The following is a 19543-nucleotide window of genomic DNA, read 5'->3' as shown; positions in this document are numbered from 1 at the left end:
TAAACTCACCTGCCAGAGTTCTGCAGTAGGAAACTAGTTTCCAGTTTACCAGCATCATTACTTGAGAACTGGAACTCAAGGAGAAAGAGGTTCACAGCATGTCTGACTGTCTCCATAAAAAAAGATTCCCCAGAGAGCACATCAATTGCTGCGTAGTACCAGGGCATGAAACGAAAAATGAGATTCAGACCGTGAAGCCAAAGTCAACTATCAAAACCATTGTAAAGACTGTTACTAGCTTTATCATAGTTACTCAAATACATTGTTGAAAATTCATTCTGTGATGGGAAAATAACTTTGTGCGAGTCATCTTGGAAAGAAACAGCACAAAAGAGATTGTTGTATGCATTAGAAATGGGAAAAATCACATCTAATCCCCTTTGGTAGTTTGGATACAATAGTACTTGGATCTGAAGCACCCTGATGTAGGCCATTACACAAGTAGAACATGATCAAGAAGGTCTGGGAAAACACAAATCAAAACTGATTCATAGCCCGTGACTAGGACATATGTACAGATATACAATCTATTTGCTCAAAGCTAATTTGGCAGCAGAATAATCCCTAATTTTCAGGACCCCTTGAATTGATGCTATCATGTTGTTTTCTTTAAAGGCATGTATTCTTTCTGTCCCAAGAATAACACTATTCCATCAGCCAGTTGGCACTTGCTGGAATTGTGTTAATTATGGAACTTCTCCTTTAGGAAGTCACACTATGCTTTAATAGCTAAAAACAGAGATTTTCTATGTATGTATTTTTATTTCTTTAGAATTAAGGTAATTAAAAAGATTCTATCCAAGACTCAAAAATGTTCTAGCATATTGATAATAATACAATGACATCCCAATAGTCTTAACTAAGCCAGCCAGCCACTTCCAGAAACATTTTTATACTTCATTTTTCTGGAAATTCTTCAGATCTGCAGCTCCATGAAAAAGTTAAACACTATAAATCAGTTGTCTTTTTAGTGTGTCAGCAAAATCACCAAATTTGGACTGTTTTAGTCTTGAGGTCCTTGTTTTTCCATCTATTCCCTGTACTACATCAAAGGGGAGCTGCACAGCAGGCACCCCTCTGAACACTGCTATAGCACTGTCCTTCAGGTTGGCCAGCTGCTAGTCATTTCAACTAGGGACAGAAGTTGCACATAAATGGGTTTATGTGATCAGAAACTAGCTGAAACCTGTAAAAACAAACAAACAAAAAAAGTTTGGTGCACATAAAGCAGTTTTAAAATGGCCAAAACTCCACTGGTTTAAGATAAACCTGGCTGAAGGAAATATCTGACTTAAACCAATTAGGGACAAACCAGTTTATGGAACTTGTGTCCATACTTCTTCCTTGTTAAAATTAAATCAGAGTCCCCCAGCATCCCAGCATGCTTTTTGGCCCTGGGCTGGGCTGTCTGCTCCAGAGAGCAGGCCTGGCCCTGGCCCTCCCCTCCCTAGCTGGAGCTGGCTAAGAATGAGGTGGAAACTACAGGAAGAGAAGCGTTTGCCTGGCTTTCTCCTGCCCCCTACCCCACTGCCACTCACTGCTCATGCAGGGATCCCCCTGCTTCCTCCCTTTTCCCACAGCACAGAACCCACTAGCATAGACCCCAGCTGGCATCTGGTTATGTGTACGCCACCCCCATGCTAATTAATGCTAAGAGGTGTCTATGTGTGTGTGTTTCCAATTTTCCTGGAAAAATGGCAGGCAGAATGGTATCCACTTAGGGCTTTTTGGAATTAATCAGCAGGTCAGCTAGCAATGTCCCTCCATTCTTCCTTACACATGCCTTGGAAAAAGGCTGTTTAAGAAGAGCTTGAACTAAGAGAGATGTTTGTTTTCTTGATGGGCTGTTAAACTTTGTGCTCTGATAAGCTCATGCTACCTGCTGGTTTGCTTCAAATGCTGTAATCAGCATTGCAAACTAGGTTCAAGAGGTGACCTGGTTTGCAATGCTTGGGACTTGTGAGTGCTGTCAGTTTGCTGCAGACAGTATGAAGAAGCAGGGAGAGGATGACTGAAAAGCTCAGTATCATCAACAGTTGTATGCACTGCTCACAAGCAGTCCTCCCACACCTTTACCTCAGATTCTTTACCTCAGAGTGTTAGTTAGGGCCCAGGGTCTGGCAAGACTCCTGCCCCTTGAACAGCGAATTGGGTGGGGGAAGCCTGGCAAGGGTTGCTTCCCCCTTCCCCTCCAGGTACGCCCTGGCTGAGGACTGTGTAGGCCAGGGTTGGGGTTTAAACCCTTCCCTAATCAGAGCATCCTGCTGGGGTCTGGCCACCTCCCCCCCACCAGCTCAGCACTATAGAAGGGGAAGGAGGGCTCATCCTAGCACCCTTCAGCTTCTAGCCTGAGCCACTGCAGGAATGTGCCTGCATTCCCTGAATCAAGAGTGAATGTCTATCCACTTGCCAATTGGTTCAATCTCTGCAGGTTAGATTAACCTGCAAAAATTGAATCAATTCAGGCTTGGGCCCTAGCCTTACAGCTTCAAATGTCATTATCACAAGCAGACCAATAGGCAGTCCATGCAGATTCTGTAAAATAGCTACATGCTCTCACTTGGAAGACCCACTTGATAAGTGAGCATTTTAATTCTGTACCAGTCAGTCTCCAGATAAAGTACAGTCCCAAATATCATGCAATCTGAAATTTCCCTTATGCTATGAATGCTGGAAATTAATGGTATACTCTCAGTCAGACTGACTTATGATGTCCACTGTCTCCTCCAGAAGCTTTCTTCAATTCAGTCATTTTGTCTTAGTTTGTCTGGTTTCAGTTTAGCCAGATACCTCTGATTCATACTCAAATCACAGTTGGACACTCTCTGAGGCATTGAACTGAACAGCATGACTATCATTTATGGGATCATAGAATCATAGGAAAGTAGGGCTGGAAGGGACCTCAGAAGGCTATCTAGTCCAGTCCATGTAACCTTCTCTTGATAGCTTCCAAGGATGAAGAATCTACAACTTCTCTAGGTAGCCATTTCCACTGTTGGACAGCTCTTATAGTCAGAAAGTTCTTCCTAGTCCCTAACCTGAATTTCTTCTGCTGCAGCTTGAAGCCATTGGTCTCAGTCCTCTCCACTACAGCCACAGAAAAAGCCTGTTTCCATCCTCTCTGTCTTCACCTTTCAGGTATTTGTGGGCTGTTTGTAACAGGGAACCTTAGCCCTTTTACCAGAAGGCAGGTCGGTCCTTTAAGATCAGAACTTTCCAGGATAGGGCTGAGCTGGGACAGCTAGTCAGGTGACTGGAAGGAGGCAGGCCAAAACTATAAAAATCCTGGGCTTGGTGGCAGTAAGGGGCAGTGCCCAAAGGGGAAGGAAGTTGCATGCGAGACCTCCATAGAGAGGCTTGGCTGCTGGTCTGACTGCTGTGAGAAGGGAACTGCTGCTGATCCTCAGAGAAGTAGTGGCAGTGCCACAGGGAGGGGGGAAGCAGAAGCACCAAGCCATGAAGAAAATATAAGCTGGCATGCTGCCACCTTTAATTTTTTTTTTTTTGTGGTTAGAACCCAATGACTGTGCGTGTGTGTGTGTATTTTTTTTTTTGGTTGATTGATGAACTGGTGGTTTGTGGATAAGGCAGTAGGGGAGGAGGAGGCCTCATTAGTGCCTTGGGCACAGTCATAAAAGGCTAAGGGGGCCTGGTGCACCAGCATGTGCAGTTGCATACTTCTTAGCCTGAACTAGTAGGGATTTGGGGCCACTGCCCACCCTTGAACTTGTGGCCCTCTGGTTACAAAACCAGTAGGCAGGCCTTTAGGCCAGAGAACCTGGGCTACATATTGGAGGCAAAAGGAGGGTGATGAGCCCCAAGATTAAGGAGCTAGAGCCTTGGAGTCAAACCCTATCTGATGGGCTTAGACTGGTAGGCCTAGCAAGAGAAAGACAGTGGGGCAAGGCCGGTGGTGGCTGAGAACCCCAACATAGAAATACAATAGTCAGTCTCCTGCTTGTAAGAACATCTGTATAATATTTCCATCAAGACATGGCAGGAGAGTAAAAGTGGGATACGAGAAACATTAAGAGATTTCAAGGGTGTCCCTCCTAGGCCGCAGACAGCAATAAATAAATAAATGAATTTTAAAAGCCACTGGGTAAGGCAATCTGCTACACTGTTATTAAATTCCCCCCTTCCCTAAACCTCAATCTTCTCTTGTCCAGAATTGTGGCAGAGCACAGGTTGTGCCTGCCACTTTAAAATATTTGGGCAGGCTGTGGAGCAGCTAGTAGGTGCAAGGAGGCACATGACTGCAAGAGGGCACCCTCGGTATAAGACCAGGCCCTGAGGAACAGAGCTGGCAGCTGCTGGAGGGATCCAGAGGGATAACATCACCCAACCATAGATCTGCTGCTCTCAGAACAGCCTGGAGTTTAAGGATAGGAACTATGGGAATGGAGGAGGTTCCTGGTCCTGGGGAATGTTCTGAAACTACAACCTGTTAGGATTGGATGGTGTGGTTGGGCTTCTTGTAGCAAGGCAGGCTCTGGGAAATGCCACACCTGTGCCTCCTGAGTGAAAGGCAAGTATGGGGCAACAGAAAGCCTCAGCCCCTGTTGCTTTATGGGTAACCTAATGGGGGGAAGGCCAGGGGAGCACAGCCCAACAGAAAAACACAGGACCAAGGCCCATAGAGTGGAAGGCCCATGGGGCATAAGGCCCAGTAGCCCAGTGAGGGGAAAGAATATTGGCCCCAGGGCAGGGGCAGAGTGAGAGCCAGAGATCACATACAGTACAGTCTGTGGAAAGTCCCAAAGACTGTGCATAGACTAACCAGAGTAGAGGCCCAATAAGGGGCAGAGAGAGACAGTGAGCCCAGTGAAGGCAGAACAGAGGGCCTAGGAATGGTCTGGAGAAACTATGTAGTTCACAAGCTCAGAAGGTGGACCTGTATGGAAGAGGGCTAGCTACCAAGAACCCTTCCATAAAATCTTGACTAGTCAATACTAGGGACAAGACCAAAATGGTCAAAGGGCCTAAGCACTAGTTGCAAAGAACAGCCAGAGCTAGAGGCTTGAAGTCCCGACTGGCCCAGAGGTGGGCCACGGCCTGTGTGGCCAAAGGTCCCAAAGGGGACCACTGTCTAAAAGAGAAAAGGATCGGGGGGGCGGGGGTGGCAGCCCAATACGAAGGCAGAGGTTAAGCTGCCTGAGTAGGAGGGATCCAGGGTAGGGCCCAGAGGTTCAGTCTGGAATATAGTGGGGTCCAGTGTAAGGATGGAGCCATGTAGTGATGCCATCTGTGAGGAATGGGACACAATGTAGGGAGAGTACGGAGCAGTGTATTACATCCTTGGCATCAGGGCATTAAATGGGCAGCTTCCCACCTAAGAATAACTACTTCTGAGCTGTATCGAAGATGTGGCAGGTGAGTCAGCTCGGAAGACTGCCATAGACAGGTGGGAACGCCAATGATTGGGCTGGCCTTGAGACAGCCCCCCGTCACAAGAATAAATAACCCTACTTCATCCAGCCTTTCCTCATAAATCTTGCATTCCAGGCCCCTAATAATTGTTGTTCCTGTATGTTGGACTCTTTCCAAACTGTCCATGTCTTTCTTGAAGTGTGGTACGGGTTTCCCTCGCCAACTGCAGGAGTTAGGTTCCTGGAAGTTCCTGTGACTGGCAAAACTGTTGTTTGTAAAACCAGAGGCTTATGGAAAAAATGGAGTTAGAGACCTGGCTGGATCATGGGACCATCTGAGCCACCAGCCTGCACCTCTGGATGAGCTGGTAAGTGGGGAGAATGGGGGGGATTGAGGCCCCTGTAGGGAGGGAGCTGGGCAGTGCTTGGGACTTTGGGCCCCAGAGGGGAGCAGGACAGGGCTGTGGGTGGCTCATCCAGGGGAGGGCTGCTGCCCTCAGTGCAGCTCTACACACAAGAGGCACATCATTGTGGCAGTGCAGGGCAAGCAGCAGTGGGCAAGGAGATCCCCATACAGCTTCTTTGCTTCCTGCCATGCCAGGTCACAGATGAGGGCAGCAGAGCACAGTGACGAGTGGGTCTGCTGTTCCTTGCTACTGCGGATAGGGTAGCTCTGGCAGTGAGGCGGCACTGAGGCATGGATACAGGGAGCAGAAGCTGAGCCCTGCCCTGTGCAAATATCGGGGGCTCACGTGCCCCCCTCCTTGTCTCCCCAGCACTGCACTGGCTCTGGAGGAGCTGCCGGGCTCCAATTCTCCCATGACCTAGCCCAGCCAGGGCCTGATTCACCATGAATAGGGCCCTGGCCAGGTCAGGACATGGGGTAATCCAAGCTCGGCACCTCCTCCAGAGGCAGCACAGCAACAGGGAGCCAAGGAGTGGTGGGGGGACCACATAGGCCACCAATATTTGTATGGGGCGTGGACGAGCTGCAGCTGGGCTTGACCTCTGCTCCCTGCATCTGCACCTTGCTGCCACAGCCCTTCCCTGCCTCCTTTCCCCTTCTCCCACCCCTTCCCTCGTAGACTCTTCCACCTGGGGGGGAGAGTGCATGCGCATGCAGACATACACTCATCCCCTCCCAATTTTTTTTCCTTCCTCTGCCTATGAGTAACCATGGAAAACTGTGATTGCTACAAACTGTATACTGTGAAAGGTAAAATGGTATACAGAATATTAACTGTTGATACTCAAAACCATGACTGGCAAAACCATGGTTTACGAGGGAAACTTGTGCCCAGAACTGGACACAGTACTCTGACTGAGGCCTTACCAGCACTGAATACAGAAGAATCACTTTTCTTGATTTGGAAGTGACATGCCTGTTAATACAACCTAGTATACTGTTGGGCTTTTTTTGTAACAAGAACACATTGCTGACGCATGTTGAGCTTGTGTACATGTTGCCCCACAATGATGTAACAATGCACTACATCGGTCTACAGCAGTGGTCTCCAAACTTTTTTTGCACCCCTATTAGTAAAACATTTTTGAGAACGCACCCCCAATATATGTATATTTATATAAATCTAAATAGAAGTTCTAATATTTTCTTCCCGCACCCCAGTGGATTGTCTTGCGCACCCCCTGGGGTGCACGCACCCTACTTTGGAGACCACTGCTCTACAGCACAATACAGTGATGGAGTGATAATATGGGTCTACCTGTGATCACCAGCTACATTGCCATAAAGGCACGCTCTCTGGATATAGCATGTTACTACAGCGATGTGGTGGGGAAACTAAGCATGCACTGCCCACACAGCACAGTAATTGCCCATACTTGTCATGTTTTAGGGCTTCCAAAAGGAAGTACTGAAGTATGATGCTGTAGCAACATCCCCATATGGTGACATGTAGATGTGCTCGTTCAGTTTATGATCTACTATAACCCTGAGGTTTTTCTCTGTAGTACTGCAGTGTTGCCAATCATTCCCCAACCTGTATTTGTGCATGCAATTATTCTGTCCCTGGTACAGGACTTTGCTCTTGTCCTAGTTGTATTGCATCTGATTGTTTGCAGACCATTTTTCCAGTTCACAGATGCATGCAGTTGTGTGTCACCAGTACACTGGACACACTACGTTTCAGGTCAGCACCATGTACACACATTATACAAGTCTGCCTATCTACCTACCTGTCTACCTATCTATTCAGATTATCCATGGGGTTTTCTATAGCTCCACCAACCAGAAAGTATTGACTGTGTGTGGCAGTGATATCCACCCATGTTGAATCATTTATTTCTTACAGCTTTGACTGCCTTGTCTGCCCACTAATCCATCTCCTGGGACTTACTGCAACATTGCAAATCTCTAAATAGCTTCCAAAATTTGCCTTTTTTTAAGCAATCATTTTACCAGAGAGCTAATTCTTTCTTCAAATATGACATTGCTCAGCAGTGTCCCAATTACTCAGCCACTAACAACCAACTTGTCTATAGTGTTTGTGTATTTGTCTACATATTTAAAAAAATAGCGTTTATTTTCCTATAATGTTATGTTTTAAAGACTTTAAAACTCCCATAAATATACACATCACTATCACTTTCAAATCAGTCAACCCAACTGAAAGCAAAATATATCCCAGGGTCAGAATTCAAGTAGTTTTATTTACTGGAGATCCAAGTCCAAAAGACCACCAATAAAATAAGACATCTGGAACATTTAATACAATTACATTAATAAAAAAGTTATGGCAAGCTCTTTATTTATGTAGTGTAATGATCTACAACATTTGAGGTGATTTAGCAACAAAATCAAAAAGAAAACATTTTCATCTATAGTATCTTTTGCTTCCCTAATCCTGCAAGTTTCTGAGAGTTGAACTGACCCCCAGGCAGAAATTAGTACAGCACAAATTCTAGCTCTAATGTCCCTAGAAACTGTTTCAGTGTCTCAGGGTTGTCCAAAGTCAGACAACAATAACCCCACTTCGCCAGCCCTTATGAAGTTCTGGCCTGTTTTGGAAGTTTGTCAGCATCAGGAGGGAGGTAATCATATCAGGGTATGCATTAAGGTTGTATAAAGAACACAGTGATGATAAGATTCATAGACCAATAAGCTGCACAGTGAGGAATATGTCCCACAATTCCTATACTTCTTCTTGCAATAGTCCCTTTTTAATTGGTGATGCCTGCTTCTCCGGTTTTCCTCTATAGTTGCTATTTTAGGTGGCTAAGGACATTGTCCTTTCTTTACTGTTGTCCCCCCCTTATTCTTTAATAAAGTTTCTCCTCACTAGTGGCCATGTCTACATGAGCAACAGACTTCACAGTTGTTACTGTGGAGTACTTGCATAACCAAGTACTAAGTGACTGTGTAGTAACTGGCATTCCCGCGCAGTTTTTTTTCTGATGCAGTAGCTCATTACTACTGCGCAGTAGCGTCACATCAGGGTTAGTGCTCCCCAACAGCAGTGCGCAGTAGCGTCATATGCAGATGTGGCCACTAGAACTAAAATATTTTTTTTCTCTAGCAGAAATATCAGTAACTAGTCTTTGTCTTTATTACAATCATTAAATAAATGCCAGCTCAATTGTAAGAAGAAATGCATTTGAGGGTGAAATGAATCCAAGATGTTAACTTTATAAGATGCTGAGAACTTCTTCCAGAGAACCAGGGGCTCTCAACTCTCACTGAGGTCAAATAAACTGAGGATGCACAGCACCCTACAGTATTGCACCTTTATGTGCCTTGACTACTAAATCTCTAATAAATTAGAGATTAAAGAAATGACAACATTTTCAGAGTTGCTGATATTCTGCAACACTCAGTGAAGTTAACAGGGGTGAATGCACTGAGCAGCTCTGAAAATCAGGCCATCTTTATTTCGATACGGAAACGTAAATTTTGAAGCCCAGCTTTAAGAATCCAGATTTGAAAGTGGTGTTTGTATCTTGTTACTTTTGACTTCTAATATACATCTTTTCAAAACTGTTCATTTAATGTCAAAGTATTTAAATGATTTAAGTGTTTGCCTTAATGATTAAATTAATATTTCAAATAAACCCTCCTGGGAAGTAGTACTGGCAAAGATATAGGGTACTTGCATGTGGAAAATGAACTCTGGTCTCAGGTTTGTTTTTGCTCCTTTTGGTAAACCTGGGCAAATTGCTTCATGTTTCAGTGTCTTTCCCCCCTCCCACTCTGTCTATCTTATTTCATTTACGCTGCAAGCTCTGGCAGTGTTCAAATATGTCTTGGTAGCAGAAGTCTCTAGTACTGGTAAGTATTACCATATTACAAATACTAAGCATAAAAAATTAACCATTATAGATAATACTATATTATTTCTGTCTATGAGTCTGATCTAAAACCAGCTGCACTGGACAGGAGACTGCTGTTAACAGAGCATTTTGGATCAGGTCCTTCTGAGGTATCCAAGTTGCTCCCTCCCTTCCCCTGCTGGATGTTAATCATTAGAGCTCACAGCTCAGGAATTTTATTCACAGTCATATCCTACTTTTATTCTCAGAATAGTCAAATGGCAAATTATTCATTTACTCTAATCACAGTGGGGTTAGGATCTTCAGTATGCAAGTGACGATATTAATTGCCTGATGTGTCGTCTTCTGAAGAACAGATCTTGGAAAGAACGATTCCACACCCCCAAGTCATCAGGAGAACAGCACAATTCATTATCTGAATGTTATTATTACTAATGATATAGTAATAGACTTCATACTAACAATAAATATCTTTCTATAAGCGCTATGTTTTACTTAATAGCCCTTTTAGCTTGAAGGCAAAGGTTTGTGTCATCCTGAACTGAATCAGACTTACATTGTCTTTTGTTGAGCCACTGAAAACTTTTTAATGCACTGTCTGAATCAAGCACAGTGATCATGGTGCTATGCATCAGTGTCCTGGCAAATGGCACATTTGAAAGTTTCTGTGTTCTGAGAATATAGCAAACATTTAGTCCCTTGATAGGAGCTTAAACCATAGGGGGCCTCTGAAGCAAAGCAGTTGGCCAGTTTGAGCACTGCTGTTTTAGTGCATTCTTTCAATCCACACTTAAACATCAATATTTCCATCAGGCTAAGACAATGAAGACTGGCTCAGAAATACACACTCTGACAGTGAAACCCCTGCAAACCTTGACTTTGGTATCTTGATTATACATACAAGACATTTAATTTATTTATAAACGTAGATTGTTCATGCAAACTAAAAATCCCCTCTTCAGTGTGTCACTGATTAGTTGTTAAAATCATTATCAAGGGCTGACTAATCTAGCTCCAAACCAGTTGATCACTGCTGATAAGTGCAGTGCTGAAAAATTTCACAGCAGCGTGAAAAAGCTTCCTTCACCAGTAAGAAATGAAATAGATTAGTCATGACTCCTGTGCACCAGCTTGCTCAGTTCACTATTTCTCTGGTAAACTGGATTTTTCTCTTTCCTAAGGATATGCATATCAAGATCTAGAGGGGGAATGGTGCTGGTGTTGTGAGTACAATCACATCCTGAACCAGCTCATGAATCATAAGAGTCATTTCTTCTAGAGGTATGCATAGCATTTTCTTCAGGGTTTCTACCTGAGTCACATATAAACAAGCTGCCAAGACCAAGTTTTCTAAAAAGTTAGGTAACTTGTACTGTGACTGAAAGCTGAGAGCAATCTCTTAAATTCTCTCCTTCAACCCAAGGGCATTTTATACAGCAATAGTATGCTTATAGTGCCTGTTTGAAGCAGTGTGAACTTGTAAGAAAGTGTATCAGAAAAGGTTGCTAAGTCAGACACAGGAAAATTCACACCAGTGCTCAAGCTGGGCACTTGGTTGCTATTGATCTTGACAAGGCCTCAATTTGTAGTCCTACCTTTGAAACAGCATTTGCAAAATAAATGCAGCTATAGAATTAAACAATCTGAAAATAATGGCAATAAGGTGGGTTTTGTCTGGCATTGGTATAAAGCTGAACTCTGAAATGTTGGCCACTCTCCTTCAGTGACTAAGGGCAGTTGAGATCTTCAGCACCTCTCAAAAGTGGTACCCTGCTTCCAAGGAGATGGACATAATAGCCTAGTGCAATTATATTTCATGTACATATATCAGTGCCCATTTTGTATTAGTTCATATATAAATCCAGTCATAAAAACCCAGTACATAAATGGACATGCCACAGTGGTCCTTGTGATATAATTTTGTTCTGCATGAATCCTGGGCAGCATCAATTCCGGGAGATGTTCCTGTTCTTTTTCCTGCTTCTTTCAAGCACTTAATGCAATGGGTCAAACCTAAGATTCTCCCCTAATTTTGTTCACCTCTATTTTACATTGAGAACCTCTCTTTACTATCACTATTTTACTATTCTGAGAATTCAGATTACATGTTGCATATTATTTGCGTTCAGTCCAAAATCTGATCCACTTCATGAAGCACTGCAAAAAGGGGGAGAGAGAGCCCAGGAGGATTTGCTGAAATAAGTTATTTTTGGATCTAGCCTGGTTGTTTATTGCCGCAGATCTAGGTGGAAAGTTTGACCCTTTGGCCCTTTACAAAAATATTTTTAAAATTAGGAAAATTAAAACAGTTCTTAGATGTCATAAATTTCTTAGACATTAAGGCTGGAAGGGACCTTGGAAGATCATTGAGTCCAGACCCCTGCCCCAGGGGCAGGAAGTCAGCTGGGGTCAAAGGATCCCAGCAAGATACAAGTCCAAATGTTTCTTAAAGGAGTGTAGGTGCTTGCACCACCCCTGCAGGAAGTCTATTCCAGGCCTTTGGGGCTCAGACAGTAAAGAAGTTTTTCTTTATATCCTGCCTGAAACAGTCTTGGAGGAGTTTGTGACTGTTTGATCTTGTCATCCCTTGGGGACTCTGGTGAACAGGTGTTCCCCCAGTTCCTGATGTATACCCTTTATATAGGCAGCCACCAGGTCCCCCGTGAGCTTGTGCTTTTCCAGGCTGAAGAGTACCATGGCTCTCAGCCTGTCATCATAGGGCCTGTTCTCCTTCTCTCTGATCATGTGTGTGGCTCTTCTCTGGACTTTCTCAAGCTTTTCCAAATTCTTTTTAAATTGTGGAGCCCAGAATTGGATGCAGTACTCCAGCTGCGAGCTCACCAAGGCTGAGTACAGCAGGAGAATGACATCCTGGGATTTGCTTTAGAAGCATCTGTGGATGCAAGGCAGAGTTTTGCTTGCTTTACCAGCTGTGGCATTGCATTGGTGGCTTGTATTCATCTTGTGGTCAATCATGACCCCCAAGTCTCTTTTGGCTGTGGTGCTAGCAAGTATAGCACTACTGAGCCTATAAGTGTGCTGTGGGATTTTTTTTCCCCAAGTTGAAGTACCTTGCATTTTTTGGTGTTGAACACCATTAGGTTTTTGTCAACCTATTTTCTGACCCTGTCTAGGCTGGCCTAAATCACCAGCCTACCCTTGGGTGTGGACGCTTTACCCCAAAGTTTGGTGTCATTGGCGACCCCTCCGATATGGGCTAGAAATTGCTTGTGCTTTCAGGATCGCTCCCTTAAGGAGCAACCACTCTTCCTGAACTCTCCTCCCTTTCAAGTCATGGTCCCTTAGAGCCTTGCCAACAAGCCTCCTGAACTTGTCAAAGTCAGCTTTCCTAAAGTCAAGGACTTCTGCATTGCTGACTGACTTGCCAGCTTTATGGTGGATAGAGAAAATGATCAGCTCATGGTCACTGTCTCCCAGCTTCCCTTCGATCATTAGGTTGCTGACTAGATCATCCCTCATTGCCCATACCAGGTCAAGCAGTGCTTTGCCTTTTGTTAGTTCATAGACTTCTTGAGTAAGGCAGAGCTCATCCATGCACACGAGGAAGCTTTGCAACCATTTCATTTTGGCCAAGTGCTCTTCCCATGACATGCCTGGGTAGCTGAAGTCTCTCATGACAACCATGCACCAGGAGCATGCAGCCTCAGCTAGTTCCTTGGTGAATTCCTGGGCAAGCTCTTGATCTTGATTAGGAGGTCTGTAGTAGACTCCTACCATTATGTCTCCTGTGCCATGTTCACCATGGATTTTAACCCAGAGGGTCTCCAGTCATCCACCCTGGGTGCCAGTGTTGGCTTGCAGGGACCTGTAGCTTTCCTTGATACAGAGAGCTACACCCTAGCCCCTTTTGTCTACACAATCTCTCCTGTACAAGGTATAGTCATCTATACCTGGCCCAGTCCCACCAACTCTCCATTATCCCTATGAGACCTTAGTCATTCTTGTTTAGCAGAAGGACCACTTCCTCCTGTTTATTCCCCAAGCACCTGGCATTGGTGTACAGGCATGTAAGTGTCCCATTGGAGGCCCTAGTCTTCCCTACACATCATTCTGGGGCTAGGGTAGGGGTGGATTCCCTTGAGTGCCTTAGCCTGCTGGATTTGCAAAAGTTGCCCAGTGGGCTTGCTGTGGAAGCAGTCTTCCCATCCCCCAGCAGGCTTAGTTTAAAGCCCAGTCAAGCAGGTCAGCCATTCTGGCTGAGAAGAGCCTCCTTGGTGCAGTGAGGTGGAGGCCATCTCTTCCCAGCAGACCACTCCCTCACTGCCTCTCTCACCTAAGTTGTTACATCATCAAAAAGGATTGGGGCTCTGAATTTATTTATATGCGGCTGACATTAGTATGGAATCTACACATTGATTCAGGGAAGAAGAGAGTCAAAATCCTCTGCACACCTCAGAAAAGATTTTTATCCATAGCAAAATGTACAAGAAGACATTTTACCTCTATGTCCTTTATTCCCGATCATAGGTATACTGAGCCAATTGTGCTTGTTCACTGGAATACAAAATGATTTATTAATGATAAGAAAATCTGCACCCTTGAGTATATCCCAAAGCAAATTTGAAGTTATTGAGGCAGGGTCATTACCATCCACTCTATTGGCAAGGCCTAGAAAAGAGGTATTTTAACTGTAATTGAATTTCCCATAGGTTCCAATCTGGCCTTTAACAGAGAGGTTTCATTTTAATTCATCATAGACCGAGGCACTTGCTTTATGCCCACCAATTTATTATTCAAAACTGTTAAAGCCTCCTTACCAACTGTGTTCTGGTATCGAATACAGAAACTTTCCCTACAGAATCAACATGATTTTGCTTTGATGTTTTCTAATTTAGATATAACTGTGCCCAGCAGGGACCAAATGTCTGACATATTTTTCTGTCTAAAGTTGTTTTAGTTGTCTGATAGCTAACTTTGGTTGAATTGGCTGTTAGGAGTTAAAGGAGGACTGTGCATACTTGTGAATTTTGAGGAATTTTGCTTCTCTGAATGCTGGAGATGAATGGACATCCACAGTGACTTTGACTCCATTGCCAGGAATCCAGTCAGTTCTAACCTGCTTTCAGAATTGTTAGGCATTCGGGGTATGTCTACGTGTGTTTTTACATGTCCCTAAAAATGTGCGTTAAGGTGATTTCGGTGTGCCCACGCCCATGTGTATTAATGTAGATGTGAAAACAAATTTGGGATTAAACCTAGTCCCAAATCAATGGATGCACAACGTGTTTATGCACTTTAGTGCATCTACATGTTTGCTAATGTGATTTAACCCATCATACATAAATTTGATACCTGCTTTAAGCAGGTATCAAATTAGGCTTGAATAGCCCTAAATTGCCATTTTTAAGGCACATTAAGGGCACAGACATGTAGACACATGCCCTTAATGTGCCTTAAATCTGGTTAATTCACAATAAATGTGTATGTATAGACACGCACTCCACTTGTGCAAAGTAGTTCTGCTGCAGAAGTCTTCCATCATGACTTTTCCCAAACATGAAATTTCTGATTTGAGGTAGGGATATTGAATGAGCCTGGATCAGTGTCTAGTCTGATGGGGAACCCCTCCCCACCCTTAAAGTATTTTAGAATGTATTTAGTTAATATTTTCAGTAGTTTCTTTCCACCATTTTGAGATGTGGACCTTTTAGACTTCAGTCTGAAAACCTAGGGTGCTTCTCGAGCGGATCCTGGGGCGTCATTCTCCCCTTGTGCTCGGCCTTGGTGGGGCCACGGCTGGAGTGCTGCATCCAGTTTTGGGCTCCACAGTTCAGGGAGGATGTGGAGGGGCTTGGGAGGGTCCGGGGGAGGGCCGTGCGCATGGTCGGAGGTCGGGAGGGCAGATCTTGCGATGGTGGGCTGGGAGACGTGGGACTCTTTGGCCTGGAGGGGCGTGGGCTCAGGGGTGATCTGATGGCCACCTATAAGTTTATCAGGGGTGACCACCAGGATCTGGGGGAACGTTTGTTCACCAGAGTGCCCCAAGGGATGACTAGGTCGAACGGTCATAAACTCCTGCAAGACCGTTTCAGGCTGGACATAAGGAAGAATTTCTTTACTGTCCGAGCCCCCAAGGTCTGGAACAGTCTGCCAGTGGAGGTGGTTCAAGCACCTACATTGAACACCTTCAAGAGTAAATTGGATGCTTATCTTGCTGAGATCCTATGACCCCAGCTGACTTCCTGCCCTTTGGGCAGGGGGCTGGACTCGATGATCTCCTGAGGTCCCTTCCAGCCCTGATGTCTATGAAATCTATGAAATCTATGAAACTATAAGAAAAGCTGCAGTGAAAAAGTGAAACTTGAAGAAGAGCCAGCAGGTTGAAACTAAAGCTCTGTGTACACAGCTCCCATAGACATTACCAAGGTTTCTTGTTTCTACAGCTACAGAATAAGATCCTGGATTTTCTTCTATCTTTACAGATAGAGCTGGAAAGAAATGCTTTTACTTTTTTATGTCTTCCTTCTACCATAAGCAGGCAGACCAGGGACTTGCACCTTGCATAGCTAAGTCAGTCCAGAATACTGGCTATTTAGGAATAAGGATAATTCTTTCTCTCTCTCTCTCTCTCATTTTGACCAGGCAGCAAGCAAGGCAGAAAAATACATCTCAACCACTTAAGCCTCATCCTCTTTCCTTGAGGAAAAATTAGCACAACTATGCGCTAATCTGGAATAGATGGACAAGGTTTAAAATAGAAATGTTAGAAAGGGTTTGGCCAAAGAAATGGTACATTCTGGCAAAATAAACCACCTATGTCAGCCCTGCATTCTGAATAAGGAGGGTACCAATAGGAGTACAGGGCACAGAAGGATGATAGGGAGTATATTAAGCTTTCCTCTTTGAATGGGAGCGCGATACTTAGATAAGGAGTTGGGTGTCATCAAGCAGCAAGTTATCAGCAGTTGGCTCAGCAATAATATATGTCCCCATTTCCCCAGTGGGGCATAATGAGAAAAGGAGAGGTGGTGCCGAGAGAGAGGTAATAGTGGTATCGTAGCAGAAGGGCTCCTTCAGTGTCTTCTCACCCTTATATATAAACCTCCCTAGAACAGTGGTTCTCAACTTTCATAGACTCAAGGAATCACTTGTTAGACACAAGGCACCCCTCCATACATTTTATGAATTGATAAGCACCCTATTTAAAAAAAAAAAAAACCTAACTTATTTCAGTGTTTACCACTCTGCAGAAGAGCTGGTCAGTGGAAGCAGGGGAATGGCCAAGTAGGGAAGACCCCAACTTTGCATTTATCTGCTTACATCCTCATACCTGGTTTATCTCCACACACCATGGTGAAGAATCACTGTCCTAAAGGATATTCCTGCTCCCAAGATGATAGATGCACTGTTCATGGGTAGCATCATTATAAAACTATGTCCCCAAAAGCACTGGTAGGGGCTTGAGGCTTTTGTAGGTGGTGGTATTCCTATGCTTGCAACATGGAATTTCTGATTTGGAGAAGTGATACAAATATTTTTTATGAGAATTGGATCCGGCTATGATGAGCATTTAATTACTACTTGAAGCCTTTCCCATCTTTTAAATTCTTCTATAGACTCTTATTTTTTGGAGAGGAGGAAAAAAACAGTAATTGTTTTAGGAAAGCCATATAAATAATTTTCTTTTAAGCTATGCCCAAGTCAGGATTATTCCATCACACTTTAAAAAAATGTAAATTAAGCAATATAATATTACACTTTACAGATGTGAAATTGAGGCACAGGGATTATGAAATATTGTTCAAGATTATGTGGAGAGTGAGTGACAGATTTGGAAATGGAAACCAGGGTCCCTGATTATCATTGTCCAGTTTTTTCAGGTAGTTGCTCTCAGAGAACAGTGCTGAAGTGTAGCATGACAAATATCAACATGTGCAAAAGTTAACCACTTTAACAATACATCTGAAATTAGGTGGTGGATAATGTCTGTTGTATGTTTCAGAACTGATCATCTACTAAAGACTCCCAGAATGGATTCTCACTTTTCTCCTGTGTCCTGAGCTTGGCAATATTTTGAAGGACCTCAGGATACATTTCACTGAACATAGGTCTGAACTAAAGTGCCTCATTAGGTTTCCATCTGCTTCCACTCTTTGAATTGACATTATATTCCTTCTTTCTGTTATTTCATGTCCTCCCTTCTCTAGCTCCTGCCACTGCCAGATGTTTAGGTCTGCCAGAAGACAGCACAAACACTCTCTTCTATGGGCTTCAGGAATATTTTCCATGATTCTGACAGCAGAGAATCTCCTATGAGAGGAGCAGCAGAAAGACACCTAATCCCTGGAGGCTGACTTCGGTAACTTCAAAATCAAGCTCAAGTCTGCACTTGATGCTGGTGTAAGAGTTTCCACTTATCCCTAGTTCTCTGGTTCTTACATGCCAAACTAGCAAAACATTAGGTGTCTTTACAAATGAATGCAGGAAAAATACATGATTTAAACTAAAATAATGCTTGGGATTCTAGAAGCAGACTGTGCATATTTAATATACATTATATTATACCACAGGGGAATAAAAGCAATGTTTTAAACATGGTGGAACTATTTTTAACTAGTTCACTTAGAAAACAAATAGCTATTTCGTATTGCATTTCATTGCTGAATTATTTCTTTACAGCTCAAAATATCTGAGTTATTTGGGCTAGCCTGCTATTACAAATACCAAATTAATGTTAATTTATTTCTCCACTTATGTGGTGGAGATTGTATTATGACTTTATCAGTTGGCATTTTTTTCCTTGCAAAGAAACTTATTTCAATCCAATTTTTATGTCATGTTACAGATAAATGAAAGCAAAGACCCCCCATATTGTATGTGAAATCTCTAATACCATGGCTCTAGTGTAATGCCTTAAACAATCAAGCTAAATATGTCAGGGGACTTTTTAATACGCTGCACTGATGAAGCAAGAGTATTAAATTTATTCAACCATGAAGAAGACTTTGATTATCATACACCTCAGCTGCGCTGGTATGTGTTGACCATGAGAAAAAAAAATAAAATAGAAAATGAAATGTGATTAGTTCCTGATGGGTTGAAATTCCTTTAATACACATGGCATGGGGTGAATTCATATTAACAGCTTCCATCAAGAATTTTTCTTCATATCTACTCCAGAACACAATGAATCAGTGTCGCCAAAGTCTGATAACGTTCTTATCAATATCTGAGTAGAAACATATGGCATGGTGCAATTATTGGCATTTTATTGTTTGCTGGGTTAAGTGAGACATACATTGTGCATCACGTAAGTCCTGTAAATAGCCAAACCAATTATTACTTTTGACAACAGTGGCTGTGATTGCTTTGTGTGCTCTTTTTTTGTCAATAGACTTGATAGTGCAGATTCTGCAAACTGGTAAGTTACAAGATTTTTAAAAATATTTTGCTGCTGAAGCTTAACAAAAGCATATTTTTTAAGGCTTAGTTAAAAAAAAAAAGAAAAAGCATAATGCATTTGAGTGAGACGTGATTATAATATGCATAAGCCTTTGTCAGTAAATGGAAAAATTATGGGAAAGTTAAAAAGCCTGATAATTATAGAGTCACCTAGTTTTGGCAGCACTATAATATTCATTTTCCTGTTTCTTGTCTAAGAAATAGGATTCTGGATTCTATACAGCTATAGTAGATCTGAATGCAAAAAAAAAAAAAAAAAAAAACCCTAAAAATCTCACTTCTGGTGTACCTAGTACTGACTTTACAGCTGAATTATTACAACTTCATGTTTTGCTTCTCTGCCTGTGCTGCTGCCTCTACAGTTATTTCACACATACTCTTTGTGAATAGCTGTAAATGATGAAGCATAGAAATTTCACAGAATTCGCTAAGAAGTGTGAAGTCAAGTTTAAAATGTTGAACAT

At 43.1% G+C, this 19543-nt stretch overlaps 1 long non-coding RNA gene across 1 annotated transcript in view; it reads left to right on the top strand.

Annotated features, from left to right (window-relative positions):
* LOC149863586 (uncharacterized) overlaps nucleotides 1-18600 on the top strand; it is a 71646-nt gene extending 53046 nt beyond the window's left edge. The window contains exons 2-3 of the long non-coding RNA XR_016442558.1: nucleotides 17825-18017; nucleotides 18463-18600. This is a non-coding gene — a long non-coding RNA (uncharacterized LOC149863586). The remainder of the gene's footprint in view (nucleotides 1-17824; nucleotides 18018-18462) is intronic.
* The last annotated feature ends 943 nt before the right edge of the window (nucleotides 18601-19543 follow it).

This window comes from Crocodylus siamensis, chromosome 5, assembly GCF_052110815.1.
Source record: "Crocodylus siamensis isolate JL-2025a chromosome 5, ASM5211081v1, whole genome shotgun sequence".
NCBI classification, from domain to species: Eukaryota; Metazoa; Chordata; order Crocodylia; family Crocodylidae; genus Crocodylus; species Crocodylus siamensis.
Note: the sequence above shows the minus strand (reverse complement) of the source record. Positions and strands in the feature narration are given on the sequence as shown.